At 28.8% G+C, this 9130-nt stretch overlaps 1 long non-coding RNA gene across 1 annotated transcript; it reads left to right on the top strand.

Moving 5' to 3' along the window:
• Positions 1–5979: 5979 nt before the first annotated feature.
• Positions 5980–8526, top strand: LOC115974548. The gene is made up of 3 exons (XR_004087949.1): positions 5980–6045; positions 7866–7946; positions 8326–8526. It is a non-coding gene; the product is annotated as an uncharacterized LOC115974548 (long non-coding RNA).
• The last annotated feature ends 604 nt before the right edge of the window (positions 8527–9130 follow it).

Genomic DNA, 9130 nt, shown 5'->3' on the forward strand with positions numbered 1-9130 from the left:
CAGTCCATCTATCTGTTGAGCTAGAGATTCAAATCTAATCCTTACAAAACTCTCTCTCTCTCTCTCTCTCTCTCTCTCTCTCTCTCTCTATATATATATATATATCCTTTTTCAAGTGAAGTTTATTCCAATATGTGAATACCTAAATCCTATGATAGGTATGTATTCTTTCTTCATTATTATTTTTTCACTTTGTTTAAGCTATTTTTCTTTAACTTCAAAAAAATTAATAAAAACTTCTCACATACGTTTTAACCTAATTCATAATATTAAACTTTTATACGTATTTATTCTCTTCTACAATAATTGGTTCAGGCTTTAGTTATATACTCACACTTTCATCTCTCAAAGTGATAGAAAAAACAAACAGGTTTATTCTTTGTTCTTTTTCTAAATTTATGTCTTAATTTATAATTTGTGTTAATTTCTTAATTTTAAATTATGAATAAGTTTGATTATATTCTTTATATTGAATGTAAATTGTTGTTTATAGGTTTTTGGTTGAGTTATATTCTTCAAAATAAATAAATAAATAAAAGAGTTTATATAAATTTGACAACAAAGCTAAATAGATAAGCCTAAGAAATGTGTACTAATAATAGTTTTATCAATAACTTTTTATTAATGTGATTAATTTTTTTTTTTGGGAATAGAGGGTTAAGTTATTAACGTGAGTTAAACTCTACTAAAACTTTTTTAAGGGATTGGTTTTAAAAAACTTTCAAAGTAATTTTCTAATTATTAACTACTATATGCTAACTTCAAACTATCAAAACCCACAATTGAAATACTAATTCATATGAGATACCAGCTATTATATATTATACACTAACTTTTTTTTTTTTTTCAAAAGAAGCGTTTCTCTCTCTCCCCGCAAAAGAAAGGGATTATAAGAATAATTAGCTAGACAGGGGTAAGACTACACCACATCTTTTCTACAATAAATGTTAAATTCAGATAATTTTTCATGTATATATACACACGCTACACAAAGGGATTATAAGAAGAATTAGCTAGACAGGGGCAAGACTACACCACATCTTTTCTACAATAAATGTTAAATTCAAATAATTTTTCATACATATACACACACTTGTAGCGTGCAATGCACAGGACTTAAACTTTAAGTTCAAACTTAAACTTGGTAGGGCAAAACTCACTTAAGTTTCAGTGTCTTCTTCCATACTTTCAAGGATAAAAATTAAATTCTCATGTGAGTCTCTCTTTACTTCAAAATTTAAAATGTTTAATAATTTAGATTGTTCTTAATTAGTGAATTGAGGTTTCTACTTAAACATGATTTCAATTATTGTTTTGGATAGTTTTTAGCTATTAAATTCAAGGGTTTTCCATTTAAATATATGTGATTAATTGAGTCTTAAAGTTCAATGTATTATTGAAAATCATTATATATATATATATAAATATATATTTTTAGGTACCTCTACCATCTTCCATTCAATTTTATATATATGCATTTTATGATACCTTAATCTCACACAACATATATTCATTGTGTAACTTAAAAATAAAATATTTATTTATTTTAAGAAAATTAATAAAATAATGATTTACATAAGAATTTTGATTAAGTTGTGCATCGCTCGGACATAATGCTAATACTATATATCTTTGCAAAAAGTTCACGGTACTTATCTTCTTTTACAAATACTAGTAGCATAATTTTGTGTTGGTGATATATAGATAATAAAAAGCTATTCTTCTACATATCAAATAAAGATTCCTGTACAAGAAAAGGCTTGCAATGAACAAAATAGGAATAAAACAAGGGAGATTATGCCTCTTTTTTTCCATGGATGATGTCAAAAATCAATTGCTAGAATAGAGATTGCTAAACCTCAAAGCACCAGGTGAAGTAGAGACAATGAGGTAGCAATCCACATCGACAAAATGAACAATCTTGTATACATTTATAAGCTATCAAACAATCTATTGTTAACGCCAAGGTTTGTTGTGTGAGCTTGTAGCCCAAGTGGGGGCTTCGAAGAATTAGAATATTGGCCCAACCCGACTCTAATGTAGCTCACGCGCTGAACATGGGAAAAAAAATAGTTATTAGGACCAATTTTAGATTTTATTTGTATCACAAAATATAAATATAGATCATTTGATTTTTAAAATACAAAGAGATATACATTAATCAAAAGAGATATTAATTTTAAGAATTTTGATAATTATGTCATAAAAAATTGATCTCAATCGTATAAGATCGTGACAAATCCTAGTCCAATATTTTATTATTTTATTTTGACTTATAACTTACACCTTAATAGTTGTAAATATATTGTAATAATAACAAAATGTTACAACATTTTTAGTTGTGCTAGATCTTGATATAATATTTTATTATTTTATTTTATTTTGATTCATAAGGAATTGACACATGTGTTACAACATTTTCATAATATCTCTATGTATACATTGTACTTAATTACAATGTAAATTTATATTATGGACACAAAAAAATTGGCAAATTTTGTACACATTTACAAACTTTGTACAATATTTACCATTTTTTGTGCAAATGTGTATAATATTAACAACTTTTGTGTATTTACAATGTAAACTTGCATTGCAAGTACAAAGTAAACATATAAAGATCTTAAAAAAAAAACAAAACAAAAACAAAGCTCTAACCAACTGGCATACTTGAAGGGGAAAGAAAAAGAAAGAAGAAAAGAAAAAGTGCACCTCACTAATTGAATATACCAAAAAAACACCATTCATAAGCCTTTGGCTCTTTTTATATAGTTAATAGATATGCTAGCTTACATAAGTATTTAAAAGAAAAAAAAAAAACACAAACCGATAACTAAAACAAACAAACAAACAAGCAAACTTTAGGCACTATATAAATTAATGTTAAAATGTTGTAGACTTAGCATTTTTTTATTTGATGTATAAGAATCTGAGATCTCAACAATTGTAAAAATATTGTGATAATAATAAGACTTGTAACATTTTCTCAAAACATTTATTTTTAGTTGTGGTTGGTTACAGTCTCATATTTTATTATTTTATTTCGACTTGTAAGAAATTGACACGTCAATAATTGTGAAATTTGTTGTGTCAGTATAACAATATATATACCAGCTTACATAAATATTTTTTTTAAAAAAAACACAAACCGATTATTGAAAAAAAAAAAAAAAAAACTTTAGGCACTGTAGCTACCGTGCCAATTGAATAAACCAAAAACACTACACAATAAGTGTTGTAATATTTTCTCAAAACATTTATTTTTAGTTGGGGTTAGTCATAGTATCATATTTTATTATTTTATTTCGGCTTGTAAGAAATTGACACGTCAATAATTATGAAAATACCGTGAAATTTGTTGTGTCAGTATAACAATATATATATATATATATATACTAGCTTACATAAATATTTAAAAAAAAAAAAAAAAAACACAAACCGATTACTAAAAAAAAAAAAAAAAAAAAACTTTAGGCCTACCATGCCAGTTGAATAAACCAAAAGCACTGCACGATAAGTGTTGTAACATTTTCTCAAAACATTTATTTTTAGTTGTGCTGGTCACAGTCTCATATTTTATTATTTTATTTCGACTTGTAAGAAATTGACACATCAATAATTGTGAAAATATTGTAAAATTGTTATGTCAATATAACAATATATAGACCAGCTTACATAAATATTAAAAAAAAAAAAACATAAGCCGATTACTGAAAAAAATAAATAAATAAAATTAGGCACTGTAGTTATCGTGCCAGTTGAATAAACCAAAAGCACTGCACAATAAGTGTTGTAACATTTTCTCAAAACATTTATTTTTAGTTGTGATTGGTCAGTCTCATATTTTATTATTTTATTTCGACTTGTAAGAAATTGACACGTCAATAATTGTGAAAATATTGTGAAATTTGTTGTATCAGTATAACAATATATATACCAGCTTACATAAATATTATAAAAAAAAAAACATAAACCGATTACTAAAAAAAAAAAACTTTAGGCACGGTAGCTACCGTGCCAGTTGAATAAACCAAAAGCACTGCACAATAAGTGTTGTAACATTTTCTCAAAACATTTATTTTTAGTTGTGATTGGTCAGTCTCATATTTTATTATTTTATTTCGACTTGTAAGAAATTGCACGTCAATAATTGTGAAAATATTGTGAAATTTGTTGTATCAGTATAACAATATATATACCAGCTTACATAAATATTTAAAAGGAGAAAAAAAAAAAAAAAAACAAACAAACAAACCGATTACTAGAAAAAAAAAAAAAATGTAGCTAGCTACAGTGCCACTTGGCACTGTAGTTACTGTTCAAAACTTGGGAAAAAAAAAGTGGCTCATGAAACCAAAGCACTGTAGCTACAAGTGCTTTAGCGTATTTGTGCACGTCAATAATTGTGAAAATATTGTGAAATTTGTTGTGTCAATATAACAATATTATATACCAGCTTACATAAATATTTAAAAGGAAAAAAAAAAAAAAAAAAAAAAATATATATATATATATATATATATAGCTATTGTAGCTACAGTGCCACTTGGCATTGCAGTTACTATTCAAAACTTGGGAAAAAAAAAGTGGCTCACGAAACCAAAGCACTGTAGCTACAATGATTTAGCGCATTCGTACTTTTATATATATAGATTTATTTTCAATTGTGGTTGGTCAAAATTTCATATTTTATTATTTTATTTTGACTTATAAGAAATTGACACCTGTGAAAATATTATGAAATTTGTTGTGTCAGTATAACAATATATATAAAAGAGGAAAAAAAAGGTACAAATGGAAGACTGGAAAAAAAAAAATTTGTTACTACTGTAGCTACAGTGCTGCTTGGTATTGTAGCTACTGTTCAAAACTTTAAAAAAAAAAAGACAAAGTGGCTCACCAAAATGGCACTGTAGATGAACAGTGCTAAAACTCTAAAGCAGCAAAATAAAATTGACATCTCAATAATTGTGAAAATATTGTGAAATTTATTGTATCAGTATAAGACTATATATAAAAGGAAAAAAAAAAGTACAAACGGAAGACTAAAAAAATAATAAATAAATAAAAAACTGTAGCTACTGTAACTATAGTGCCATTTGGAATTGTAGTTACTATTCAAAACTTAAAAAACAAAGACAAAGTGGCTCACCAAAATAATACTGTAGATGAACAGTGAATACTGTAGCGGCATTGTCGCTTTTCACAAAACATTTATTTTCAGTTGTGGTTAGTCACAGTTTCATATTTTATTATTTTATTTTAACTTATAAGAAATTGACACCTCAATAATTGTGAAAATATTATGAAATTTGTTGTGTCAATACAACAATATATATAAAAGGAAAAAAAAAATACAAACAGAAGACTGAAAAAAGAAAAGAAAAAAAGAAAAAAAAAGAAAAGAGAAGTGCCTCACCAAAGTATTGTTGCCGCTACAGTATTTGTACAGTACAAATACTCATAGTGCACGATACCAAAGTACTGTAGCGGCATTCACGATTTTATAATATAAAGATGTATAACATTCATTCCATCACTTTTTATGTGTTTTTAATGTAAATCCTACCATTAAAATCAAACTAAACCATCACGTAATCTATATATATATATATATATATATATAAAACCGAAACCTTTGAAACTCCCACAATTTTCCACCTCAGCATAATATTTAAAAAAACAAAAAAAAACTTTTCTGAAACCAAAAAAAAAAAAAAAACCGTAAAAAATCTTTTCTAAAACCCAATAAATACAAAACCAGCCTTCTTTTTCCTCCAAAAGGCAGAACCCTCAGACCCCTGCCACTCCTCTCTCTTCTCTATTTCTCTACCCTCTCCTTCCCAAAAACCCAACACTGAAAATCAATCTCACCAAGAAGCCGTCCTCATGCTGTTTGGTCCGAAATCGAAAGAAGGCATCATTGATCTTTCCATGGTGCTACTCACAAGGACCAATCTCCACCTTTGAGCGCTGATGATAGCCATCAAAATTGGGCAGATTACATCAGATGGTTGAATTAGAACTTTGTTTCAGAAAATTAGGGTTCGTTTTCTTCATCTTCTTCTTCTATTTCTTATTTTTTGAGATTTTCGATCAAAATTGCATAAAGTTGATTTTTTTTTTCATTATCAAACCTAGGGTTTGATTCGATTTATTAGCAAAAATCATTGGTTGACTTAAGAGTACATATCATTGCATGTTTACAGAAGTAGACAATTATCTGTACAGCTTAAATATAATTCACACAGCATGTAGATTTAACAACAATGAAGCCTTGCTTCCAATTTCGTAGTTGCCAGATCCTCATACTAATTCCAAATGATAGTTTAATTTATTATATACATATAGAATTTGTTCACAGCACCAGCAACGGAGGACACATTACTAGTGCTCTGCAATATTATACACAGAATGACGATACAATAATATACCATAGTTGTTTGTCTCTGTAACGGAGTCCGAAGGTTGTTAAAATCTTTATCAGGATCTTGAATCTCATAATTCCACAATTCTAGAACGTCAATGATTTAAATGGCATTTAGAGTCTTCTGAGATTAGGATTTTTAAAAATCCCAACCCAGATTGTGGTTTCTTTTAGAGAAACCTTTAAATTTAACATGGAGCTAAAATAAGGACCCCAATTTGGTAGCATTTTTTTGGACTTCTTTTTTGGGTAGAGGTTGGAGTGGGGGAGAGCAACAACCCAAGTTCCAATGACTGTAAGTCCGTTTGAGTTGTAAAGGAGGCCATAGGCCTTAATGTAACAGACCATGGGTCTGTGGTTTGAAATAGAGTAGAAGACTGTTAAGTCTATTTGACTTGGAAAAGGCTATAAGCCTCTTTTGAGTTCAAAATAGACTACAAGTCTGTTTGAGTTGAAAAAGAGTGAATCTCTTTGAATAGACTTTGGAGAATGTTTGCACATGTAAGTGGGAAAAGGAACAGCTTCCATTCTTGTGGGGAATTTGATACACATCATCGTCTAACTTCCTACATGGTAACTTTCGTGCGGGTCTTATAAGTGCATATATCATGAAGACACTTTACTTTGGAAGGTACAATCAAATTCACTTTGTTTTTAGCCTAAAGTTGTTTGTGCTATGTATCTGTTGCATTCACTTTTATTATGGTTCAAATTTCTGCATTCTTAAAATTTGTCGATTTGATGTCTTTCAGATGGTTCATTGTTAATAATGTTAGTGGATCTATGCCCTTCTATAATCGTACATGCTTATCCCCACCCCCCCCTCCCCCCTCACATATAGTTGTTGAATTTATAGCCATATATGTTCAGAGTCTGATGCAATTGCATCACTTTGAAGTATGCATGTCATTCCTGATTGGTGCAATTAACATTATATATACATTTACTTGAAGCCAAGTTATTACATTCATCTACTGAAGAGTACATCATTGCGCACATTTGAATGGTATTAAGAATTTGTACCTAAACAAAGGAAGAGAGCTAAATGGGAAAAGAACAGATGTAATTCAAGTAATGAGAAAATTAGTGAAGGTGATAAAGGAAAAAGGTATTTAGCAGGATTCATGTCTCAAAATTGGGATAAATGTGAAAGAATCCCATAAGAAACACAATCTTCAAATCACCTAGACTTCAGAGATTATTAATAGATCTTTTTGACTTCTAGCTTTGTCTTCAAAAAATATTTAAACTTTGTTTTGAACTTTTTAAGAAACAGCATTCTTTTGGCTTCAAAAAACAGAGAGAGAGAGTATTCTTTTGAGTTTTATAGATTTGTCTTCAAAGAGTATTCTTATATTCTTTCTGAGGATTTTTTTTTTTTTTTTTTTCTGAATCACTAACATTTTTTTAGTTGTAAAATTTTATGATCTTCAATCAGATCCGAAGACCCTCACACAGATGATGAAACCTTTGGATTGGTGATCTCTTCAAGCCTCACAAAACCTTGATACAATGCAAGGTTAGTTTTTCAAAGACCAATTTATCCGAAGATTAAATACACATAAAAACCACATTGAACAGGTTAAAATGTACCCACAAAGTAGTATAACAAGTGTTGAGGTGCAAATTAACACAAAATATCCTGGAAAAACTTGCAAGATCAAATAATAAGGTGCTATTTGGTTAAAAAAATGTTGTATTCAATTTTCATTTTCATTTTTGTGTTTTCATTTTTTGAATATGAATGCACAATAAAGGACCCATTTTCACATTCATTTTCTATACATACCAGCTAACCTTTGAGCTCTCTCTCTGCTTTGTTTTGGGTCCTTCTGCTTCCCCTTTCTCTCTTTATTCCTCAAACCTCTCCCTTACAAGCCATCCCCATTCGCTCATAGGTTACACTTACATCATTAGTTGAAGGAGTGGTGTTCCTTTGCAAAGCAGCCAACAAATATAAAGTTATCAACTTCATTTTCTTTTGTTCTTCCATGAAGATGAGGGTGATGCATGTTCACAAAGCTTGATGTGCAGGTTTAAAGAAAAGAGATGACTATATGAGATTGTAGAAGGAGAATGTTTGGATCTAGATTGTCATAGCATTGAGCAACCTTGATAGCTATTGCGTTTGCTATTGACTTCTATGTAAATTAAATGCCTACAACAAATAGAGATGTGGTAATAGTGTTTATTGGAATTCTTTTGATAGTATTTGATCTACAAAATACATTAGAGCGAAAAGTGAATTTATGTAGTGAGACTGATTTACAATTAATATGAAGTGTGTTTTCATTGTTTCAAAATTGAATTTGGATTTTGACTTTGAGCCAAGTAAACATACAAAGGTTGCAATCCTTTGCAAATAGATTTTCCATTATCTTATTGTTGCTTTAGTTTTCAACATTATTTTCTAAAAAGAAATAGTTATTTCTTTCTTTCTTTTTCAATGTCTTTTTTCTTTTTTTTCTTTCCTTTTTAGCTTTTTCTAGGTGGGCAAATCAACCTTTCCTTGATTCTTTTAGCTTTTTCTTTAAATGTGAGATTGATTAACTAAATATTTATTTAACTATCCCATACATCGCACGGGTTAGCGACTAGTACACACGTAAAACAAAAGTTTTTGAAGAAAAAAAAAAAAACTTTTGTTTTACGTGTGTATTACGTGATGGTTTAGTTTGATTTTTAAAAATGCTTCTCTTTGAG

The sequence above is a fragment of the Quercus lobata genome, chromosome 2 (assembly GCF_001633185.2).
Source record: "Quercus lobata isolate SW786 chromosome 2, ValleyOak3.0 Primary Assembly, whole genome shotgun sequence".
Lineage (NCBI taxonomy): Eukaryota > Viridiplantae > Streptophyta > Magnoliopsida > Fagales > Fagaceae > Quercus > Quercus lobata.